Below are 23,915 nucleotides of genomic sequence, written 5' to 3' on the forward strand. Positions count from 1 at the left end.
AACAACAAAAGCAGATTAAAAGTTTGAAAATAGAATCATTAGCAAGATTAAATAACTTGGAACCTAGTGAAAAGAAGGTCAAGGGGTAGACAACTGCCCTTTGAATGTACAAATAATTATTTATGAAACATAGCAACCAACTGTTCTTGCAATCCCAGATTGTTAGAACTAGAAAGGACTTTGGAGATCAATGCCTTGATGAATCCCCCCTAAAGTAATAGAACAAAACCTCAAATCTGGGCTCAAATTCCAGCTTTGATGCTTACTATCTATGGATACATCATTTAACCACCCTGGGCCTCAGTTTCCTAATCTGTAAAATGAAGAGTTTGCATTAGATCCTCTGAGATTTTTGATCTGCAGATATGTTTCTATGACTAGATTTCAATTAGATAGAATCCAAAATTTTCAGTTCTCAATCAGAAATCAGAGAATCAGAATCTCAATCAGAATTTCTTTTGAAGGCTTCTGGCTTTATTCTAAGAATAAAAAACAAGACAACAAGCTAATTTCAAGGATTTGTTACTCTAATAAAACCATGTCTAGGATAAAGTCTGTGTAGATTCAATCTAACCCTTAACTCAATTTTTATCTAGCTTCTAAGAGTACAGCTCAGGTAAAATCCCATGTGGAATTACTGGAAATAAGGAATATTGTCATATGTCTTTTTCTGTTGATTCTTAAAACCAAGGTGATACTTTCTCCCTGGAAGTATTTTATTTAATCAAGTAAAAAAATAGTGATAAATAACGAGGGCATATAGCAGAGACACTAATTAATAAAAAATTAATTTGTAATCATCAACAAACTGTTTCTTAGGAATTCTGCATTCTGAGTTAGTTCTCTCCAAAGGTAGTTAAAAAAAGCTTTAGAATTTGACTTGTTGAACTATAAAAAACTAAAATAGGGATGAAAATTTAACCCCCATGATTATTCCCTCCAACTCTCTACTCTAAAATGAATTTGTTTTCTATCCAAAAATATCCTCACCTTCATCACATATTCTAGTGGTTTTGTGAATTGTAAACCTCATTTAGTATAATTACAATCCATGTGAAACTTTCATTGACTGCCATTTTTTTTTAGGTCAAGGGCTGAACCACTAAATGAATTAATGGTCTCTTTTAATATCTTAAGAGAAGCAGATCTTGGTCTGCTTTTTTTTTCTCCAAATATACTCCTTTAAAGAGACATAAGCATGGAACATGTAACAATAAAATGTTGAATATCCTAGTAGAAATGGATTCTCCCTTTGTCACTTAGTGATCTGAATGTTAACATCTATGTCTTTATTGGTCAAAAACTGTCATCTGCACATCTGCCCTTTTTTAATAACTATCTTAGATGGCTAGATCTTCAATAGCAATGAATACTCTGTGTAATTTTCTGTGTATAGTGTCTAGCATTTTTCACCCCAGATAAATCAATCAGGCATAGTGTCTAGCATTTTTCACCCCAGAACCACTTTGGATAAATAAATCAGGTAAAGTCATATAGTGTATTATTGGAAGGAATTCCAGTTCAGGCAGCACAGCCCCATTTTATCCAGTCTTTCAGGACCAACCCCATGATTCCTCCATAGGTAAGTATAACTGAGCACACAAAGAGCCAGAGAGGGATTACTGTCTAAGACTAAGGTTTCTGCTGGCTGTAGGTCCAATTATAAAAACCAGCGCCTCCTCTGGAACTGATATTAGAGACTAAAGCTTGCCAACTGAAAATGTCATTTTCCATTTTCAGGGCACAGAGACCAAGTTCACTTTCAATTTTTATCAGTTTTCGCAGTTTAAATTCTACCAATACCCAACCATTGCAATAATATCTACAAACTCTTAAAACTAGAGAGAATTCTCCAGTGAATTGGAAAATACCTCAGAAGAAATTTTACTTTGGGATGCAGATTTATCTGGAAAAGAACTATACAGAAAAATTTTCCTAGGTTACAATCTACTAGGATGCAAAATGACCATTAATTATCAAGCAGAGCTATAACTAGCAATTCTGGGAACCAGGGCAAGCAGCACCTTTTCAAATCAACTTTTTAAGTTGATTTCAATGAGTATGAAGAGAGAAGCTGGGACACAAAATCACAGTTTGGGAGAAATTCTCCCTCACTCCCCCAAGAATGCTCCCTAGGAGTCTAGGATGAGAAAAGGGATCCTACACCGGTAAGAGGACAAGGAATGTAAGATACCATGAAACTATGGTTGTGGAGGTCAAACCAGGAGGAGAAAGCAGAGAGGATCTAGGAGGCAGAGAGAAAGCATGGCGGTTTTAACTAATAATAATTGTTGCTAACTCAGGCCTAGGTTAGGTTCAGTTGTTTCTATCTATTGAAGGTGGATAAATGCTATTAGAATCCTGTAAATGTTGGTACCTTAAGACAAATCCCAGTATTTCTATACTAGTTATCATTCTAAAAAATGAATAAAACTGCATCATATACATTTTCCTATAATAGCAGCAAGTTTTATAAAGACAGAATATTTTACAAACATTATTTCATATAAAATTAAAGCTGGAGAGGACACAGCTATCATCTAGCTTATCCCCATTTTAATAGAAAGCAAAGCCCAGGTAATTTGCCCAGATTCATTTATAGAGGGGGACATATGCATAAGTAGTCATTCCAGCTTATCTAAAAGGATACAAGGCAGAAATATCAAGTCTGCGGTTTTTACAAAGAACTTCAAGTGATTGATATATAGCAAAACCTTAATCTAAACAAAACTCATCAGAACTTTTAATTTTTTTTCAACCCAAAATCAGAATGTAAGAATATAAGCTCTGATCATTCAATAATAAGATCTGTGATTTCAGCAATGTGGAGAACACCTCCAATGATGTAGATTAAATCTATCCATGATGGTCTATTCTAAGACATTCTTTTCAATATCCTCCCATAATCACAGGAGCATCTCCTACACATGTGGTGAACTGATGCATCCAATAATAACTATAAGGTCCTTAATTATGAAGAAAGGGTTAAAATGTGTTCTCTTTACTGTGTTTATTAAGGCAGAAAAATATATTAACATTTTAAAATCAGAAAATTCAATGAAGTAGAATACCCTATTCTGTGGGATTTCCAATAGTTAAGGTTTAATATTGTATATAGTGATAGTAGTATTGTTTTAAGAACCATTTGAGCAAATAAATTATTATGACAATTATAAACACAGAAAATAACTATAAAGAACATATGAAGATGCTATCTGCATCCAAAGAAAAAACGAATAAATAGAAATATATAGAGAATTAGATAGATGATAGATAGATAGAAAAATAGATACCAAGAGAGAAGGAAAGAAAAAAATTTCATTATAACTTTTTATATTTGAAAGTAATAACAAGTTGTTCATAGTAAATTTATAGTTTTACATGCAATCCTCTTTTTTTATTAAACTATGTTATGGAAATACTTGCTTTATTTCATAAATTAAAATAAAAATTTAAAAGGTTTAATACAAATTAATATCTCTAGGACAAGTTTTTGTTTTGTTTTCCTTTGAAAAAAAATCAACCTGAAAGGCATTCAATGATATTCTGAAATAAATTACTTTGTGGGATAGTGCCTATAATGTGACAAGTATTGACTTTGCTAATGGAAAGAAGGGGTTTGCAGGAAGGGTTTAGGTATTATTGGTTCAGGTGTCTTTTAGTGGGTTTCAGAGAGGGAGCGAAGAACTACAGTTCTATCACAGGCTAAAAAGGAATGAGACCCAGGCCAGCATACCATAAATATCCTGGGATGATACTGGATAAATAATTCAAAGCAACCCTATCTCCCCCAAACTCAGGTTGTTGGCCTTCATGTATGCTTTAAGTCTCCCTTCAGGTTTCAGAAACCATGCAAAATATTTCAGTTAAGGATCTCTATGTGTCAGCAGCAGGAAATAAGGGTTTACTTTTGGGACTCCCTGCTAATAAAGAGGTAGGGGGTCATCTCTGAGAACCATAATTATTCAAGCATGCTTTATTCTTACCAGATGTTTCCAGAGACAGGTCTTGTGCACAATTTTTAAAAAATATGTGCTTATTTTATAGTACAAAATGTCCCCTGCTATAAAAAATACCATAGTATAGAATGAAAAGCTCAAAACTCAAACCAAAATTGGCAGGGGAGAAGAAAAGGAAACAGCTTGGAAACACATAATTTAGGGAGGGATGTTTAAAAAATGATGCTAGGAGTGTTTAATTATCTAGGTACATCAAAATTTCTTTGAGAAATACAATTTGTTCTCAGCAAATTCTGCCCTGAAGGCATATGGTCTTCAAATATAAGCAGTCTGTTAAAGCAGAATTCATATACAATACTGACCCAACTATAAGTAGTACCATAGTCCTGAGATGCTTTCATCTTTGTCAAAACCTAAATTATATTCTCACTATTGCCACTAATGACCTGTGTGACCTTGGACAAAATATTTTACTTCTGCAGGCCTCAGAGTTACCCCCTAAATGATAGTACCAGGTTAAATAATCTCAAAAGGTTCTTTTATGCTCAAAAATTCTATGATTCTGTCATCTCTCTACTTATCCAGCTTATGACCAGTCATTCATCTTGAGTTACATGCTTAGAGTCTCCTTCATTAACATGTCTTATTCCCACATCCAAACTAAGTCATAATGTCTGAAACAGTCATTTCCTCTTTTGTTCTCCTTCTACCCTCCACCAAACATGGCTTTCTGCATGTTCAATAGCTCTTAATATTCCACCTCTTCCAGAGAGATTTCTCAGAAGAAAAGTAACTGCTTCTTTCAGTTCTCTTTTACATGGACATAGGGTTTGTGTGCTTATATTCTTTGTGTGCTTGTCGCCCAAATTTATTAATCCTTACAATACACATAATTTTATCCCCAGAGGTTTAGCCACTAAGGTCCTTAGAGACTACCTTAGACTCACCTTCTACCTGATGTATGAATAGGCTCTCTACAACATCCTCAAAAGGGATTTATCCAGCCACTGAATAAATAGCTTTAATGACTTGGAAATTTAGGAATTGGGAGGATGATTCAGCCATAGCAAGGGATATGGTGAAGTTTTTACATATTACTATGTCCCATTTGGAAATAATTGAAAGTAAAATAAATTTGTCAAGAGTTCAAATTCTTGATTTTTATTGAACTTGACTCAAGATATTAATGATTTATCAGGAAAAAAGACCCTCAAAGTGGGGTCCTGGCAGTGTCTATTATCAATGGCTAAGATTAAAGAATGGAAATAGTTTTGGCCAAGATTTGCACATCAGTTTTTTCTGATCACTGACTAAATCTACTTTTCTTTTCTTTTCTTTTTTTTTTTTTTTTGCAAAACCTGAAATTGGTTGAAACTATTTGTTTAAGATTCATAATCAAACAGATTTCTAAGGAATAAAGAGATCATTTAGTAGGTGGAAGTGGTTATTGCCATCTATAATAGCAGTTGCAATTCATCAAGAAGAACAGGAAAGTATGACCAGTGCCAAACTCCTGAGCTCAAAAAGATAGAATTAGCATTTCCATAGATTCATAAACTTATTAGAATAGAAATGTACCCTATCATGCTCAACCTCATATTTTTTTTCACTTAATAGTATTTTATTTTTTTTTCCAATTACATGTAAAGATAGTTTTCAACATTCATTTTTGTAAGATTTTCAGTTTCAATTTTTTTTCTCTCTTCTTCCTTTCCCTTTTCCCTTGCCAAGATATCAAGCAATCTGATACAGATTATACATTCAACCTCATGTTAATGGATGAAGAAACTAAGATTTCTTCTAAGATCACAAAGCTGTTATTATTGGTCAAGCTCCCTTGTGTTATAGCTCATGAAACTTTTTGTGGCTTTGAAGTCAAGCAACCTAAGCTCATAGAGTTAGTAAATAATTGTAGAGGTGGGACTAGGATTTCTATTCCAGTCAAGGTCATCTGATTTCTATTCCAGTAAAATTTCAACTATGCCATATTAGTTGAAATAACTGTTTGAAGAGAAAGATACTTATCTGTTCTTGAAAGGTAAAATAGAAAGATAACTGATCAAAGAAAATCAGCCATGAGAATTCAAGGAAGAGGGTTCAAATAGAATGGGGCAGTATGGAGCTGTAGAAATGGTACTGGATTTCAGTGGAATGAGTTTGAACACTGCCTCTGGTGTTTTCCTACTAGGAAAGTAATTTTTATCCCTTCTAGCTTCAATTTTCTCATCTGAAAAATGAAAAGGGTATCTTGAGTCCTACGTCCTATAATACTAAATTATGATGATAGTTACATGTAATCTCTATTTTTCTACTACATGAAACAAAAGGCTTTAAAAATATTAAACTTATCAAATATCAAACTTTAAAAATGCCAAATTACTTCAGCAGGAAACAGTTACAGAATAAGGTCATAAGCTCAAGTTTACATATCTAGCCACTGTGAGAAACAACTTGTTAATGAGATACCAAAAAGTTGGAGAAAAGGAACTGAGAAGTTTTTGAAACCAAATTGGCCTGAATTTCCAGAATCAAATACCAAAAGCAGAAAGGATTCAATTCTAACATATAATTTAGGACAAGTTAAAAGTAATATAATGAAAGTCTGCAAATAAAGCCCCAAACAAATCATACTATAGTTGAAAATATTTAAGGATTAATGAGAAAAGCACTGTTATTACCTATGCATATTTTGTTGTTCTTCAATTGTTTCAGTCATATTCCCATTTGGAGTTTTCTTGGCAAAGATACTGGCAAAGGAGGAAGCATTTCCTTCTCCAGTTCATTTTACAGATGATGAACAAGGTTATGTGCCTTGTCCAGGGTCATACAGCCACTTGAACTGAGCTTACTGACTCCTGACCCAATGCTCTATCCATTGCACCACCTGCTGTCTTATCTATTCATATAACTATTTAAAAAGCTAACACTTTTTACAAGTTGTCTATTTTATTGTTTACGATTAAATTCAACCCTTTAAGTATTTTTTAAGAAGAAAAAGCATACTTAGTTAACTATGTTGATGCCTTAAGTATAGAAGTAATTATGGTATCACCCCGTACAATATCACTAAATTGCAAATCTGCAAACCCAGTCCTATATGGCCCAGCCAAAGGTGATTCTATATATTCCACCTTTTTGTACAGATTCCTTATTATTGTACTGAACCTGTGACCTCATTGGCATAGGGCACTCCCCATGTAGGAATCCTCAAATGATACAGACCAGTAACATATAATCTTAAAGAAAAAACCTAAGGAAGGGAGGAAAGAATATAATTTGAAACTGAAAAGTTTAAATAAAAATATTAAAAGATAAATCAATAAATATCATTTGATTCCCCCCCCCCAATAGAACAGCTTTAAATGAGCCATTTAAATTAAATGACAGATTATCTGAAATCAATCGAGGATTGATGGACATGAACACGGATATTGCAGACTATTTGGGTCCTACCTGTGGTAGAGCCTTCATAGCTTTCACTGGTCTGATCAGCCACAGGTGGACACATTGGACTTTGACCTCCCAATATAGTGATATTATTTTGGTCTTTGAGAATGAAGGACAACAAGGAAACAAAAGTTGCCCTTTATCATCTAGTCTCTCAACGATTCCATTAGCATTATAAAAGATTGACAAAATATTTTGGATCCTCATTCCAGAAGTAATTGGTTTTCTTTATGTTCCATGTCACATACTGAAGTCATTAATGAAAGAACAATTCTCTGACTGCATGCATTATCTATAATAGCAAGTAGTCTGGGAGCTGTTAGTGAATCATGTAGAATCATACCCCCCACAAAAACAAAATATGTCTAGAAATACTATTGGCCAAATTCCTAAAAACTTTAGGAGAAATGGGATACCAAGATTTACACAATGAAATACTTTTGAATCATTACATTTTTAGAAAAGTTTTACCATTCACCATTCACTTTTCTTCAACTTAAAGAAAATCACAGATACAAAGGTCTGATAGGCAGAAAATAGTGTGGAATCTATCAGTGATAGTCAGCATACCTTGGGGAAAATATCTGCAGCAGAGGACTCTGGAGGCTATAGGAGGATGAGTTTCAGTTCCCTATAAGAGAACAAAAAAAAGAAAGAAAGAAAAAAATTATATAAAGAACTCATAATTATCTAGGATTTGGGGGTTGCCAAATGCTTCTTGTACATTAATCTCATTCTACTCTCATAAACACCCTGTAAGTTAGGGAGCCATTTACTACCTACAGTAGGAAAACTCCCACTGTTAGACCATGAAAAGAAATATAATATAGTTTAAGTGTAGTAGAATTGAACTCAGCAGACCTGGATTCAAATTGCAGTTCTTGCACTTATTTTATGATCTTAGGCAAGTCATTTAACAATATCTGAATCTCAGTTGAAATGGGAATAATTGCAATTTTCATTTCCTAGTCTCACAGAATTATTGTAAGAGCAGCATGTCGTGAACCTTAAAGGACTGTGGACATTTCCATTGTAATGAAAATAAAAAATGTTATCCACACCTGGATAAGAAACATTTTTTTTGACATAGCTGATGTGGGAATTTGTTTAGCTTGACTATGAATACTTGTGCAAGGTTTTTTTTTTTTTCCTCCCAGTGAGGGGTAGTAGAAATAAAGAAAATAAATGCTTGTTAAATGGAAAAAAATAAAATTTAATTTTCAAAACAGTACTGTGAAAATATGATTACCTAGCAAAGAGATAAAAGGAGAAAAGGGAATATATATACAAAAATATAATGTGTCTCCAAAATCTTAGAGTAGTTTAGAGCTGAGAAATCTGCACCAAGACTTTTGTGACCAGCAAATTTATAGCAGCTCTTTTTGTAAGTGCAAAAAAATAAACTAAAATCCGATATTAAGGAGATGCCTATCAATTAGGAAATTATTTACAAAGTATGTTATAGCAATACAATGAAATACTGCTTTGCTGTCAGAAATGATTAAAGGGACAGCTAAGGAGCAACATGAGATTTGTATGAACTGATGCAAAGTAAAGTGAGCAGAACCAGGAAAAGATTTTATGCAATAACCATAATACTGTCAAGACCAATATTTCTGAAAGACTTAAGAGAGGTGATAGACTCGGGGAACAGAATGAGACAAATGATTTGAACATAGAAAATTTATAAATTTGGTCATAGACCATTTGTTTTGCTTGGCTATGTGTATTTATTACAAGAATTTTGTTTTTCTTTTCTTTCTTTCTTTTTTTATTTAAGTGGGAGAAGCAGAAGGAAGAGAAAGATTTGTTCATCAAAAGTTTTTTTAAAGAAGTATCTATTATAAAGCCAATTTTACAAATGAGCAAACTTTAAGACATTCAGCTAGTGAGTAGCATAATCAAAACTTGAACCTAAAGCTCTGAGTTCCAAGCCTTGTGCTTTTCTGATAAATCATATAGCTTATGAATCATATATAGCCAACCTATAGCATAAGCATAATTAAATATAATGAAAATTCCTATTTATATAGGGTATCCTCAAAATCTCAGTACAGTTTAAAACTGAGACTTTGGGGATAACCTCTATATACTTTATGGTTTATAAATGCTTTGCTACATTATAATTTCATTTGAGCCTCATGACAACCCCTGTGAGGTAGATATTATGATGACAATTATTATTATGATGATAATTCCCATTTTTCAGATGAGGAAACAGATTATTATTATGTTATTATACCCATTTTTATAGATGAGAAACTGAGACTATTATTATTATTATGCCCATTACAGATGAGGAAACTGAGACTCATTATTATTATTATGCCCATTTTTACATAGGAGAAACTGAGACTATTATTAAATATATACCCATTTTTATAAACAAGGAAACAGACTTGTCCATCACTCAGCTAATCAATACCAGATGCAAGATTATTATTATTGTTATTATGCCCATTTTTACATATGAGAAACTGAGACTATTATTATTGTGTCCATTTTTACAGATGAAGAAACTGAGGCTTTTATTATTTGCCCATTTTTACAGATGAGGAAATTGAGACTATTATTATTATGTCCATTTTTACAGATGAAGAAACTGAGGCTATTATAATTATGCCCATTTTTACAGACAAGGAAACTGAGACTATTATTATTACATCCATTTTTATAAATGAGGAAACAAAGACTTGTCCATCACTCCTCTAATCAATTCCAGGTGCAAAATTTAACCTTGCATCTTCCTGATCCCAAGTCCCAAGCTCTACTCACTCTAACATTCTGACTTTCATGGAATAAAGGCAAGAGGTAACGCAGCTCAGCCTAATCGTGCCAAGCCTGAAATAGAAATTAGTATGTCATTACAGTGCCATCAAAGGAACACATTCCCTCGTGTCCTGCAAAACATGACAGGAATCTTGCCTTGACAAATTTAAACAGGGGAATAATTTTTTTAACTTACTATTTTTAGTTCCCATTTGCCTATGAATCAGCCTTCATGATACAGGAGCATCTAAGCTGATGAAACCCAAGGCGACATCTCTGTTTATTATTTTGAAAAGAAAGCCCTGGTGCCAAGTTTCCTGCAACACCCAACTCAAACTATGAAATCTGGAGGACAGAACGTCCTGTTGCCAGGATTTAAAGACAAGAATATATTCTGATCTAATAGATCAGCCGTACTTTCTTTTGGCAACAGGAAGGAATTGAATTCCAAAGAGCAAATGGGGCTAAACCAACACACCTTTTGAGGTTCATGTGACAAAATTTATATTTAACCCCTTACATCTTTACCACCTTTAAAAATGGCTGAGAGTAAAGACATTTTATCCAGAGATACATTAATAAGTAGCACTTGATTGGTACGTCCAAGTGTTAACAAGATATTGCTACATTCCCTTCAATGCTACCCCAGAAATGAAATCACCCAAATGGGAATAAAAGCTTCAATATTTCAGTGGATCTAGGAGATTACTGGTATGTGCACATGCTCCAGCAGTATCAGTCCCCTTATTCTCTGACTTTTCTCCATAATCTTCCCATAAATCCTTCACAGACTACCTAACACACTGGAGGACTTCTGAACGTTTTAATAATCACTATGGTATTTCAGCTCTCCACTTGTTGTCTCGTTATCTAATCGACTGTTCTACTTTCTCCTCAGCTACAGCAAACTTTTCCTGGCACATCTTGTATACACATCATCATTAGTAATATTCTGTAATATTCCGCTGCCTACACAATGCCTACATGCAGTAAGGTGATATTTGAGTCACCGGCAATTTTGAGTCTTTCTTTGGAGATCATGGTATTCCTTGATATAGGATCACCAAGAAAGCACTGGAATTTTTTTAAATGGTCTGGGATTCTCCAGAGCCATTTGGTACAACCACTGCAACCTCAGATGACTCCAGTATCTTGCATTTTTCCTTGAGAATGCAATGCAAAAGCACAGAATGTTAGAAGTGGAAAGAACCATAGAGTGATAGATTTGGAGGACTAGTTCAATCACTTCCCCCCGCCCCAGACTCAGTTCCCTCATCTGCAAAATGAGAATGTGGTTTATATGATCTCAAAAATCCCTTCCAGATTTAAATCCACAATCCTTTGATCATTATTTTCATTGGAAAATGAGCTCTATGAGCAGTGACTTGCCTAAAATCCTACAGCAAGAAATCCACCGAGCTGGACCCAGAACCTACCCCAGTGCTCATTCTAACCCTATAAGCCATATTCCAGGACATCATGTACTCTTCCAGAGATGGTGACAGAGCCAAAATGGAATACAAGCTCATTCAGACTCTTCCGATTTTGACTGATTTATATGTAATAGTGTGTTAATAGTTATGAGAAAGCTAAGCTGAGAACTAGTAGAAGGAAGAATGCTGGAGTATCAAGAGACTGGGATTTAAATTCACAAATGTTGTCAAATTTCTATGAATCCCAGTTTTCCCTTATTGTAAAAAATCAATTGCCCTGCTTTCTACCCAGGGAATTTGGGAGGATCAAAAGAGAGAGTGAATGTAAAAGTACTTTGTAAACTATACATTGGTTTAAAAATATAAGGAATTAGGTAATGCCCTGTCCATATTCACACAGTTATTAATGTTCTCCCCTCCCCCTCCATCGTCATTGATACCCAGATACAATTAATAATGATAATCATAATAATGAAGATGATCATAATAGCAACTAGCATTTAAATGGTGCTTTAAAGTTTGCAAAGCACTTGAAAAATACTTTCTCATTTGATCCTTATAACAAGTCTGGGAGGTAGGTACTATTATCATCACCATTTTATAGATGAAGAAACAGGCAAGCTAAGGTTAAATGACTAATCCAGGGATCACACAACTAGTAAATATCTGAGGCTAAATTTGAACTCGGGTCTTCCTAATATCGAGTCCAATACTCTATCCATTGTGTACTCTATCCATTGTGCCACCTAGCTTTACTTTAAAAATCATTTGTAAAAATGTCTACTCATGTACTGAAACCCTGGCTTGATCTGCCAGCCCTGGAGGAAGAAAGGTCTTCTCTCCTCCACAACTGCCCAACCCCATCCCATGATCCCAAAACGCCAAGCCCAGAGACCTAACACACAGCAGGTGCTCCAGGATAGCTGATGAGGAGGAGAGGAACAGAGGTCATTAAAGGGCTGGGCTGGAACACTAACTGGGAATTCAGATTGTGCAACCTGGAAGAAGGGAAAAATTTCCTAATGATTTTCAAGTAAAACAACAGGGAATAATTGCAGGGAAAGGCATTCTCACCCAGTGAAACATCTGAGTTGATAGTCTGAAAGAAATGCAATTTTAGTCTTCCCAAGTAGACTCAGCAACTCCATCAGCTTCCAAACAGCCTCAGTAAAATGAGGATCTGCTATTAATGAAGACTTCAGAAGAATTTTTAATTAGCACATTCATTGTTTATATGCAAATGACTGTTGCTGAAGTAGTTATGAAAGTGCTTGAAGACAGCTTTTCTGAAGTAAACAGCCTCTGGCAATCTTATTTATACTTTATTTGCTGAGTCAATCTTTCTTTCCAAAATGGTGAAGACCTGAAATTGCCCATTAGAAAGGAAAATGTTTTAGCCACTAAGATTGGGAGACGAAAGTTTCTAGTCCCAGGTCTATCATGCAGTAGCAAGAACCTATCCTTGTTGGAACCTCAGTTTCCCCATCAGTAAAATGAGAAGTTTGAACTAAATGACTCAATGATTTCTTCTAACTCTAACATCTGTGATTCTATGTTTGAATGTCTAATTCATGAACTGGAGCCTGCATTAATTGTTTTTTTCTGTAGACGATGTTTATTCGATAGAGATTTGAACATTAAGATGACTTAATTTCATCTCAAAACAGCCGGGGGACTCCATTCCTGGAGCTCACAAAGTGTTCCCAGTCAGAGAAACAGAGAAATTATCAGTCTTGTTCTGGGTTATAAATCTGGGAATTATCAGAAAAATCTTAAGGAAGCTTCCTTCAGACCCTTCTTTTAAATGACACCTCCCAAATGTTTCCTTATTACAACCACTCAAATCCCTCTACTTCCCCACTTCAGACCCAACTGTTGTCCTGTTCCTTTATCCTACTTATGAGAGGGAACTCATTAAGTGATATTGACCCCAAAGTCCTGTTTTCCAGGGACCTAGAGAATGCCCATCCTCCATCCTCAAATCAAGTTCATTCATAAAATCAGCCTTGGAGTGTGATGGGACCCTGACAGGAGCCATTCCAATCTTGCCACCACTTCCAAAACTGTCCAGTTCCTAATAATTTTCTAAATTAGTGAAACATTTGAGTTGATGGCCTATGTGAACAATTTATTGTCTATCGCTTAAAATGAGTGTTTCTTTTCATTGCTCTGGGTCCATTTATTCTAACATCATCAATTTATACAAGAAAGAACTGAGACCTATTGATTCTTTTTTTTTTTTCTCCTGAGGCATTTGGAATTAAGTGACTTGCCCAGGGTCAGATAGCTTGTAAATGTTAAGTGTCTCAGGCCAGATTTTAACTCATGTCCTCCTGACTTCAGGGCTGGTGCTCTGTCTACTCCATCACCTAGCTGCCCCAGAGCTACTGACTCTAAACAGATAGTAGGTGGCAATCAGGATTAGAACTCAGCACAAACTTTGAGAGTTGGAAGACATTTTAGAGACCCTCTAATCCAAACCATGGAGAAATCCTCACTAGAACACACTGGACCTGCAATCGTTTGCCTGGCCTCTGCTCCAAAGAGACACCATTACCTCTCAAAGTAGCCCAGCCCATTCAGGGACAGCTCAAACTGTTAGGATGTTTTTTCTTATCATTATGTCTATATTAACTTTTTGTGACTTTTACCCATTCCTCCTGATTTTGCCATTTGGGACCAAAAAGAATATATTGAATCTCTCCTCCCCATGACAATTCTGAAAAGACTTGAAGGCAGCTATCATGTCTCTCTCACCTTTCTCTCTAAGCAAATTTGCTCATTTGAGCTCTTTGAGGGCAGAGGTTGCCTTTCTTTGTATCCATAGAATTTAGTGCCTTGCCTGGCATACTTAATAAATGTTTACCAATGGACTGGTTCCTTCAAATGTGATGGGTCTAAGGCAATTTGCCACTCTCGTTGTATTCCTTTGGATATTCTCCACCAGGAGTATCAAAGTCAAATGAAAACTGGAAACCACCAAATGCTACACAAGGATGAATCCATATTTTGACAGAATAACATCATCTATGTTCTATATTTTTACATGTTTGTTAAATATTTCCAGTTACATTTTAAACTGGTTCCAAAAGGCACAAAGGAGGAATGATACAAGCAGTCAGCCATGAGTTTGAAATCTTTGCTCTCCACTTTATTGATATCTTTAAAGAGGGATGCCCAGAACTGAAAACAATACTCCATATGAAGATGGACAATAGCAAATTACCATGGGATTATCACCTCCCTATTGCCATAAGCATGGCCTGTCTTATCATGGTCCGAGATGTTTTGGCTACCAAATCATACTGCTGGCTCAAATTAAGCAGACAGTCCATTAAAATCCAAAGGTCTTTTTCAGAAGTGCTATCTAATCAAACTTCCCCCATCTTGTATTTATAAAGTTAATTTTTCTGGTACTCAGGCACAAGACTTTACTTTTATCCCTATTGAATTTATGTTATTAAATGAGCCAGCTTGTCAAAAATCCTTTGAGATTCTGACTGTCATCCATTCTATTAGCTACATCATTCCTCTCTGTTTTGGGTCCTCCGTAAATCTGATAATCAAACCTGACTATACCTTCATCTGAGGCATTGAGAGAAATATCAAGAGCACAGAGTCCTACTCCACTGATACTTAACCCTCACATTAGCAACTCTGAATTTGTTCTGAATCTGAGCACTCTATCAACTGTAAATCTCTACCACATTGTTAGCACCTAATCCATTGTCTTCATCTTCCCAACAAAACTCTTTGCCAAAACCTGAAGGAACTCCCTTGTCCTTATCTACCAGATCCTCCAATTCCAAATCTGGGACTCTTTCAACTATACCCCTGTGTTACCAAGGACACACCATTTAATCCTTCAACTGTGTGGTTGGAGGAAGCTTTCTTAGAGTTCTTACACCAGTAAAATTATAAGACTAAAGTCTAGAGAACCTGAATTCAAATCCAGCCCCAAACATTTGACATTTACTAGCTGTGTGAAGCTGGGCAAATCACTTAACCCCAATTGCCTAACCAAAATGTAATGATATATATTATATATATTAATAAATTAATGATATATTATATTATGTTTTACATATAATATGTAACTTGCATATTACATATATAATTTATATATATATTATTTATTATATTATAATTCATATATTTATAATATGTAATATATTATATTTATAATATATAATGATATAATATTAATAATAATTACCTGTCTCACCTAAGTGGTGATGAACATCCAAATCAGAACCTGTCCCAACTGAATAGCCATACTCAGTCCAATGTCAGCATCTCATGCCCATAGGTTTGCATTTCCTCTGCCATGTTTCTTTCTACTTCTTCAATATTCTGCTCTCAGAGCAGTGGCAGATAGTGGCTATAGTTCTCCCGGTGATATATGAAGACTTATGGGGGTGACATGCTGTAAGTAAGGAATACAGTGTCCACACAGTGGAATCTCATGCTGAAACTTTTAAGGCCCCAGGGCTGCTGCTACAAATCAAGTCTGATCCCATCTCTACCCTTCTCAAATACTGGTGGTGTCTCCACACTGTCTCACAGATAAAATAAAGATACCTTATCCTTTCTGGCATTCATGACTCTTAACAGTCTGTCTCTAATTTGCTTTTCCCGCCGTATTTTACACTCCTCTCCTTCAGGCATTCCAGACTCACTGGACCACATGCTGCTCTCCATTTTCAACCTGTCAACTTCTGTTTCAGAGCATTTGTGTACAAAGTCCTTTTCATTTGTAAAAACGAGGAGCTTAGAATAGAGAATTCTAAGAAAAATTTCAGCTCAAACAATCTATGATTCAAATTTGCTTTAGAGATCTCCTCCCCTTCCTTGAAAAAAAAAAAGATTCATAATAATACATACATAGTTCTCAAATTCACAAAATTCTTCCTACATAATAACCTGGGAGTTAGGTCAAGCAAGGGCTATTATCTCAGCATGGTGTCATGATCAGAGCTTTGGCCCTGGACTCAGGAGAGCCTCGGGCTTTAGTCTTAATTCTGACCTTTACTAATTTTACAATCAAGTACAAATCATTTAGCTATGCTGGTATTCGGGTTCCACATCTTAAAAAATAGTGATTAGACTTCCACAGAACCTACTTCACATAAGTGATGATGAAATGAAATTAAAGAACTATAAATGTCAGTTACTGTCATTGTGTTTTTCATTTTAACAATGAGGAACCCGGTGGCCATGTTCTGGGTCTCAACCAAGCTGATTATTAATTATTAGGGAGATCTTCCCTCTGGAGCAAGAAGACCAGAGCCAGGAGCTAGAAGACTTTAGGGAGCTGGTGCAGAAGCAGCGTGAGGAGAGGCTACTCCGGACTGCCTAGCAGTGACCTGGGATTTAGCTGGAAATCAAGGTGCCACATCCCCCCAAAAGCCTGGATACTGCACAGCAGACGTAGAGATTGGGAGACAGGTCTCTAAAACGGGGCTCCTTCCATCTGATGAGGAACTCTGGTGGCGCCATATCTCCCTGCCTCAATCCCTGGCTCCGCTGTGTACCTGGCCTTGAGATCTCTCTCACACTGGACCAGCTTGACAGACACATCACCCCAACAGACATTAATCCTGTACCCTTCCCCACTTTGGTCCCCGCCTTTCAGGGCTCTCGCTAAGAACCATCAGGACAACCATCCAAGGATAGTTGAGAGAACTACCATGATTCTTTAATACAACAACAATAACAACTCAGTCTGACCCCTAAAAAAAAATGAGGGAAATTGAGGAACAGAAAAGTTAAGGTTTAAGATGTGAATCAGTGTCAGAATCTGGCTTCAAATCCAGGTCTTCTGACTCCAAAATCCCCTGTTCATCCCACAATGCCAAGTTCCTCTCATAGACGTTTTAATTTGACCATAATTATGTCATAATTCTAGATTCTCCCTTTCTGGGTATTTTTTCCCGTTTTTCTGATCAGATCTCAAGGAAAGACTCTTGGTCTTTGCCCCTCTTTAATTCTTAGTAATCTCTCTTTTAACAAGTAAGGTGTGCCGAGGGGTTGGGAAATCTTTAGATAGTCAAGGGGAGGAGGGGGAAAGGTTGAGGCTCCAGGAGATCTTTAGCGAGTCAAAATGTCTAATCTGAGATTAGCTAATCCAAAAACCTTTCCATATTTACTTAGTAACAGTTGGATACTCATCCCACAAAAGATACACTGGGACAAACCAGGAAAAGGAAAAGGAAACGGTGAGATAAGGGTAGTTGCATACTTGGCACTGAGCTGAGGAAAGATGCTTGGCTGGCCAGGATATATTCTTCCTTCTGAGGGAGGAATGAGATAACATATCGTTGTAACTTTAAGCTATGACTGGTTGTTAAGAGGAGCACTAACAGGACCCATCTTTTCTTTCCACTCATTTTCTTTTGGTTAATAGTCGATCAACTGGCAGCCGGTTGGCAGTAGACCTCCTGTTTCATGGTGTAGGGTGTAGGTAGGGGAGCCCTACCTTTAAATCCCTGCTTTCCTCACAAAGAGGGGAAATTAAACCAATCATTCATTGCCTCAGTCAGAGTGTTTATTAAACAGAAAGACAGGCTACAAGAACAATGAAAGACATGGTGCTTGTCCCTTTGAGCAATTCAAAATTCAATGCACACACATGGAAATGATCTAAAAGGAAGGTAATATATTTAAAGTTCAAAATGACTTAAAGTTAACTGAGTCCAAAAGAACAGAGGAAAGGCTGTGCAGAATGGGAGTTAATGTAAACAAGCAGAAAAAGTTAAGGATATGATTCTATGTAACATAAATTCAAAAATATTCATTGTGAGAACTTTTTATTTAAATAAAAATTTCATATATATTATATATAAAATATACAAATAAATTTATTTGATTTATAATGCATTTATTATGGACCTACTGTGCATAATGCACTGTGTCAAATATTGGAAATACAAAGACAGCCCCAAACCTTACCTTTATGGAGCTCCAAGTGAATGAGGGAGACAATGTATAGACAACTATGTAAGGGGGAGATAGAGACCAGAATAAATTGAGGGCATACTCAAAGGAAAGACACTAAAGGGGAGGATTGGAAAAGACTTCTTGCAGAAGAAAGGATGTTAGCTGAGACCAGAAAGAAGCCAGGGAAGCCTAGAGGGAGAGATGAGGAGCAAGAGAGTTCCAGATATGGAGGGTAGCCTGTGAAAATGCTCCAGGCTTGGAGAGAAAATATCCAGTGGGACTAAGAGCAAGAACATCAGTGCTACTGGATCTGAATATGTGGAGGGTGTGAGAAGATTAACAACACAGGAAGAAGCCAAGTGATGAAGAATTTAAAAGTCAAATAGAGGACTTTAAATTGGATCCAGAGAGCCATGGAGGCCTAATGGAGTTTACTTAATGGAGGGTGTGTGCTGTGTGATAGGGTCCTACTTGTATTTTAGGAAGACCAATTTGATGTTTAAGGGAAGAATGGGTTGGGAAGAGATTTGAGGAACCAACAGACTAGTTTTGAAAGAGACCAAGTCTGAGATAATGAGATCCTATACCAGAGTAGTTGCAATGTCAGAAGAGAGATGTTACAAAGGTAAAAACATCAAGACTTTATTATTAGATATGGTCTAAGAGAGAGTAAGTCATCAGGGAAAATGATGATAGATACCCTCCAAAATAATAGGAAAGTTTAAAAGAGAGAATTTTGGGAGAAAGAGAACAAATTTGGTTTTGAAGAGATTGAGTTTAAGATATCCACAGGACATCTAGTTTGGAATGTCCAAAAGGCAATTGCAAATACAAGACAAGGTCACCAGAGAGTTTAGGACTGGCAAGCAGATCAGAGAATCATCTACATAAAGATGATCATTGAAACCATAGGAGCCTATATGATCACCAAGTAAAATACAATAGAGGGAGAAGTGAAGAGAGTGAGTCCAGGAGAGAGTATTAGGGGACCCCCACAATTAGCAAGAGTGACTCATAAAGATTTAGTGAAGGAAACAGAGGTCAAACAAGCAAGAAACGACAGGCAAAGAAGGAGAGATAAGTGTCATAAAAAATCTAGAAAAAGAGAATATCCAGAAGAAAAGGATGATCTGGTGATTGAGGTTCAAGAAAAAGCCATTAGATTTGGCAATTGAGAGATCACTGGTAGCTTTGAGAATGAGGTCAGAAGTTACACTATGGAGAGGTGTGTTATCTCTTGGAATGTAAATCTCTTATCTGAGGAATTAAACTAAGCATCTCGGAGATTTAAATGGTATCTTCTAAACTAAATCAACACTGACCTCCACCTCTCCAAGGGTTAAAGTTATCTATTTTGCTTAAAATGTTGTTGCCTTTTTTTTTTTTTAAATAAAGATATAATATATGGTCTACTTCAGAGATTCCTGTAAGGAAAATACTCTACAAACCTTAAAATGCTTTAGAAATAAGTAATTATTGTTTCAGGCAATTATTTTTCAGATTAGATAAAGAGGAGGTGGCAAGTTTTTTTTTTTTTTGAAGGAATGATAAGAGAAATAGTATTTCCCAATACATTACATCTTACCCCTTCCACTAAGTCATCCCCTGTAACAAAGAAAATTAATAAACCTAACTGACCAAAGGTCCATGTCTGACAAACTAAATAACAACCTCCTCCCAAGAGCTTCTTTCTCAAGAATTGAGGAATGGGCTTCATCTTTCAGCTTCCAGGACTATAATTAATAATAACATTGAACATGAGTTTTTCTGCTTTTTAATGTTGTTTACATTATATTGTTATGGTCATTTTTTCCCCTAATGTTTCCTGTTTTCTTAATTTTTGCATTTATTTTTGGTGATCCTAAATGAAACTGTGAAGGAGCTTCTGAGAACTCAATAAGATCATATGGACAGATATGACATTAGAAGAAAAAAAAAAATCTCAAAAGGCCTATAACATCATCACAAATACTCGAATTTAGAAGTTGGAATCTCTATTATTGAGCCTTAACATATCTTAAATTAAAACTCTAAGTATTTATGTGTAATTAAAACTATGCATTTCAATGAAACGTGATTTTTAAAAAAATTTCAATGACTTTCTATAGCATTGTTTAGATAGTCATGAGTGATAATAAAATTGAGAAACAATCTATGAAAATTAAAGAATCACATCCACATCAACAGTATCATGGAATAAAAAAATGGATGGAAAAGGGTAGCAGGGTTTAGACTCATTTGCATAATATAATAATGGAAAAATTGCAAAAGAAATGAAGTCATACAAGTTTTCTTAAGAGTTAACTTCAAAGGTAAAAATTTTAAATTTCCATTTATTCTACAAGAACAGAAAATACCAAAATACTCAAATGAATTTAAGTGAATCTCTTCTTAAAATATCAATTTAAGTGAATCTCTTCTTAAAATATCTTGTACAATTTCAAGTTCGTTGATACATACATAAAAAAATGTTATGCAAAGTATTTTATTCCTAAATAAATTACTACACTTACTAGACATTGCCTGTACTTAAATTGGTTTGATCATCTGAGTCTTTTAATATGGAATTATAATAAAGACCAACAAGTGATTCCTTAAGTTTTGCAAAAAGCTTTACATATATTATCTCCTTTTCACTCCACAACAGCCCAGTGAGGGAGATACCATAAAATAAATCTAAATGGAAAGAACTCTTACTTTACAGTAGATTTACCCAATATGTTTTTGTCTATAGTTTGCAGGTCAAATTTTCTCAACTAGTTGAACATAAAGTACATTATAAATTTTTTAAACTGAGAGTTAATTCAGGCCAATTCTAATAGACTAATGATGGAGAGAAAGCACTGTGGGGACTGAGTGGGGATCACAACATAGTATTGTCACCTTTTTTGTTGTTGTTTGCTTGATTTTTGTTTTCTTTCTCATTTTTTTTCCTTTTTGATCTGATTTTTGGAAATATGTATAGAAGAATTGCACAGGTTTAACACAGATTGAATGACACTGTCTAGGGGATGGGGTAAGAGGAAGAGAGGGAGAAAGGTTTGGAACACAAGGTTTTGTGAGGGTGAATGTTGAAAACTATCTTTGCATATATTTTTTTGAAAATAACAACTATTTAAAAAATTAAATTGCTGTCTTCCTCTTATGGTGGTCTTTACAAAGCAACTATATTGATCTGTGTTTACAGAGATTTCCTTTTTTGGCAAACCATCTAAAACTAGCAATTTTATAATGCATTGGACACTGCCTCTGAAATTAGAGGACCTGAGTTCAAATTTTACTTTTTCCTGTATGACCTTGGGGAAAGAAAAGAAAAAGAATAAAAATTTGTTAAGTGTCTATTGTGTGCCAGACCCTGTGCTAAGCACTTCACAAATATTATCTTCTTTAATTCTCAAAAAAAATCCTAAGAAGTAATTGCTGCTACTGTCCCCATTTTTCCAATTGAGGAAATTGAGGCAGATAACTTACCTGCTAATTGGCTATTTAGTAAGTTTCTGAATTTGAACTCAGACCTTCCTGATTCCAGGTCCAATGTTCTGTTTGCTGTGCTACCTAATTGCCAAAATGGCTTACTTTAGGAGAGTCACTTAATCCCTCTGTGCCTCAGTTTCCCAACTCGAAAACAAAGTGGGGTTAAACTGAATATAAGTCAGTCAATCACTATTTATTAAGTGCCAAGCTCATTGTTAAGTACTAGGGAAACAAAAATGGCAAAAGACGGTCCCTGCTCTGAAGAAAGTCTCAGAGCCTTCATCTCCTTATCTAACTTTCTCTCACTTTTATTCTTTGTTATTAAGTTTGAGGAATACATATGGAAGAAAAAAATGACCAGGTTGTCAATCCCTGTTAGGCAGAATCCATAAATCATTATTTTTAGTAAAATTAATATGTATAAAACAATAAATGTATAAAAACAAAAATAAATGTATAAAAACCAAAACAAAACATTACCTGATCTTATACAGACCAGGGAAGACAGGGGGAGAGGATTTCCTTGTCCATGTTAACACATGAGTTTCTACTATAAAAAGGTTGCAAGCCAGAACAGCAGCCCTCCTGATGCTGAGACATGTTAAAATTCAGAAATTCAGAGATGCTTTATTTGCATTATGGACCTCGTCGACCACTCTGAAAGTGCGACTGACACGGGTTTTCTGTGAGCCTACCTCGGCAGAAACGCTATTTGATGAAAGCGTGGCTACACTCTTTAGACAAGAGAAATTCTTGTAGCAGAAGATAAACAAAGAATGACTCATCTCTGTGCTGATGAAGGGATTTCGTGATGAGAGCATGGCTGCAAAGCAGTCTCTAATGATGCTGATGCCAGATTCATCAACCATGACTATTGAGATGCCTTCTTCCTGTGAATGTGCTGTAATTGCTGGAGAGGATATTGAAATAGCCCCTTGTTGTGGAGACAGCCTACGGTGGAACCAGGAAATTAAGTTGGGTGGAGGGGAAGAAAAATGTACTTTTCCCTCCCTAAATTACAGTCGCTCGAAGGAATAAAATATCTTATTTTTATATGCAATCAGTGGCTGTGATACAACAGCCTGCTTGTTCAAAAAAGCCTTGGAGAAACGCCAAGACCTAGGAGAGGTCATTGCTGTACTGAATGATTTCGATTTGCTGTATGATTCAGTTGCTTTGGCAGGAGAGCATTACCCCTTGGCCCCTAACAGTGCCTTGGGAAAGGAAACCTTTATTTACAGTCATCAATGCAACAGCTTCATAAGACCTGTCACAAGAGAAACTACACTGAGTTGCCACTTACTGAAACTGTCCTGGCAGAATCCCTTTCAAGGGTCTCAATGAATTCATCACTCACGTGACATCCAAAAAGCCCTACAGATCGTGGCATTTTGTTTTGGAAGCCATCAATACCCACTCTCACTCCCATTCTGACATTCAATTTACTTCACTAGAAAGGCTCTCTCGCAGTTTATTAACAGGTAGGGGTGGGATGCAGCTGCAGAAAAAAGGGTTTGAAATTTTCCACAGTGGCAGACAAAGCCTAGGACTCCTAACCCCTAGAACCTCAGAGTTAGAGCCGGGTTGAGCAATGGATAGAGCATTGGCCCTGGACTCAGGGAGACAAGTTCAAATAGGCTTCAGATATTTCATACCTATTAGCCGTGTGATCCTGGGCTAGTCACTTAATCCCAATTGCTTCACAAAAAAATGGAGAAGGGACTTGAGGCCATCTAGTCCCTACCTGAATAAGAATCCCTGTTCAGAATAAACAATATCTATTTACTTAACTTGAAGATCTCTAGTATAAACCCACTCCCCCTAAGGCAGCCCATCCAACTTTTCAATGGCTCTGTTAGGAATTTTTTTCCATCTCCTAGCAGGTTTTTGCCTC

The 23,915-nt window shown here is 35.8% G+C and overlaps 1 protein-coding gene across 49 annotated transcripts in view; it reads right to left on the reverse strand.

Annotated features, from left to right (window-relative positions):
- The window catches only part of SORBS1 (sorbin and SH3 domain containing 1), a 214,938-nt gene that overhangs the window by 183,936 nt on the left and 7,087 nt on the right, over positions 1-23,915 (reverse strand). For 48 of the 49 annotated variants that reach the window (XM_031956131.1, XM_031956125.1, XM_031956140.1 and 45 more), the window contains exon 2: positions 7,977-8,037. The exons of the other annotated variant lie outside the window; for it this stretch is intronic. The gene's annotated coding sequence lies outside the window, so the exon portion shown is untranslated. The remainder of the gene's footprint in view (positions 1-7,976; positions 8,038-23,915) is intronic. 49 annotated transcript variants of the gene reach the window in all.

This window comes from Sarcophilus harrisii, chromosome 2 (genome assembly GCF_902635505.1).
Source record: "Sarcophilus harrisii chromosome 2, mSarHar1.11, whole genome shotgun sequence".
In the NCBI taxonomy this organism is placed as follows: Eukaryota; Metazoa; Chordata; class Mammalia; order Dasyuromorphia; family Dasyuridae; genus Sarcophilus; species Sarcophilus harrisii.